General features: G+C 44.7%; 1 pseudogene; it reads right to left on the minus strand.

The window, feature by feature from the left end:
• LOC105530910 overlaps nt 1-2,148 on the minus strand; it is a 10,260-nt pseudogene extending 8,112 nt beyond the window's left edge.
• Nucleotides 2,149-2,198: the final 50 nt, after the last annotated feature.

The following is a 2,198-nucleotide window of genomic DNA, read 5'->3' on the forward strand; positions in this document are numbered from 1 at the left end:
TCCTTCCCTTCCTTCCCTTCCTTCCCTTCCTTACCTCCTTTCTTCCTTTCTTCCTTCCTTTCTTTCTTTTCTCCTTCCTTCCTTCCTCCCTCCCTCCCTCCCTCCCTCTCTCTCTCTTTCTTTTCTTTCTTTTCTTTCCTTCCTTCTTTCTTTCTTTCCAGAGTCTCGCTCTGTCACCTAGGCTGGAGTGAAGTGGCACCGTCTCGGTTCACTGCAAACTCCACCTCCCGGGTTCAAGCAATTCTCGTGCCTCAGCCTCCTGAGTAGCTGGGACTACAGGTGTGTGCCACCATGCTCGGCTAATTTTTTGTATGCTTTTTAGTAGAGACGGGTTTCACCATGTTAGCCAGGATGGTCTCGATCTCCAGACCTAGTGATCCGTCTGCCTCAGCCTCCCAAAGTGTTCAGATTACAGGCGTGAGCCACTGCGCCCAGGCTTTTCTTTCTTTTAAAATCTGTTTGCACCACAAAAGAATGAGCTCTACAGGGATGGGGATCTTTGTCTATTTTGCCTGATACATGGTAGGTACCCAAGGATTGTTTGCTGAAATTGATGAAGAGTTCTCATTTCTGTAGTGAAGCCAGCAGCTGTAGGAATGGTAACAGAGTAGACAAAGGGCATTTTCAGGTGTTTTTGGTGTGCAAAGCTGTACCTCTGTGATGTTGTTGGGATTAAGAGAGCACTGGGCATCTCTGGCCACTAGCAGTACAGTCTTGGGCCAGTCTTACCATTTTGGGGCTCGCTACCTTATCTATACATAAGACGGTTGGACTCAGCTCATCCCTTCTGTAAGTTGGAATGATGCCATGATTCTATGTATTTAGGAGTACCTTGTAGATCGATGGGCACATCTTCTCAGAACTCTCAACTTTAAGTTATGGAAGTCATTAATTAAAGTAAAAGGATGAGAATTCTATCTTTGGAGTAAGTTTATACGTATAAACTTTTTCCCCTTCATCTATTATGTCAAAGCTATGGATATTTTGATAGTTAACTTTTCTCTCTTACATACAAATGATAAAAAGAAAATGAGACATTAGTGGAACTGTCATTTTCTGTGTGGTCACAGCAAATTAAAAAAACCGCATTTTAATCATAAAATTAGCCTGATTCATGGTGTTTCTACCTAGAAATTATAAAAGGATGAGAGAAGTTTTACTCGATGATCACGAGATTTTAGGTGGAAAAGATGAACATAGGGTCAACAGCACAAACTTTTTTTTTTTTTTTAAAGAAAGAAATGCAGAAAATGGGTTTGAATTGCTAAGTTAAGTCAGAGAAAGGCTGTTGGCTTCCCAAGAGTTGCTAGACCTTTGAATGAGATCTAACAGGACTCAGAGCCTTTAAAAACAAGCAGGGTTTTTTTTTTTTTCTTTCCTGGCTAGAAATATAATATTTTAGATGTGGGTGTGTGTGTGTGGGGGTGTCCATCCTGGGACTCAGGTGTGAATGTCCACTTTCTGCTGGTCCTGTGATTCTGCAGAAGAGTGTCCAGTAATTAGGTAAGCCAGAAAAAATATTTGTATATTACGAATTGTGATGAAGACTTAACTCTTTGGTTCTGTGCAGTCTATGGATAGCTTATGGGCAGGAATTAGGGGGTGTTAACCAGCCCTTTGTTGAAGTGTGTGGACTCCTCAGGCAGATGAGAACGACCTTTGTTGGTGCAGCTAAATGTCCTTGACCCGCCGGAGGTAGGGATAGAGATTGGGAAGAGCAGAGAGTAAAATTTCTCAAAAGTTTCTAAACCAAATAGCATGACTTTGGCTTAAAAGTGTCCCCTAATGGCCACTGTAGTCTACAGCCTCGCTCTGCCCCCTGCTGTTGGCTGCATTACTCCTGGATGCGCTTCTCCTCTGTTCAAAATCGTTTACAATTCCAGGAAGATGAGTAGGTGAAAGGGGGAATTACAGGATTTCTGGGACTACTACCTCCAGAACTACCCCCTCCGTGGAAAGTCAACCCGTTTGATAAACATCGGGACCCCCCTGCCGGCCCCCAGAACAAGTGCCACTCATATTCTGATGTCGAAGGCTTCTCCAGTGCTTGGCGTCGTGCACAGGCCACAGTGTCAGATGAGAGGTGTGAAAGTTTTCTGTGACTTTGGTGACAGGCCGGGAGAGGGTCTCACGGCAAGAAGGCCCCATTGTGGTTGCCCGGCGACCGCGGGGCGCTTGGAACCGCGCTGTGCCGCGTC

This window comes from Mandrillus leucophaeus, unplaced genomic scaffold (genome assembly GCF_000951045.1).
Source record: "Mandrillus leucophaeus isolate KB7577 unplaced genomic scaffold, Mleu.le_1.0 Scaffold852, whole genome shotgun sequence".
Taxonomy (NCBI): Eukaryota; Metazoa; Chordata; class Mammalia; order Primates; family Cercopithecidae; genus Mandrillus; species Mandrillus leucophaeus.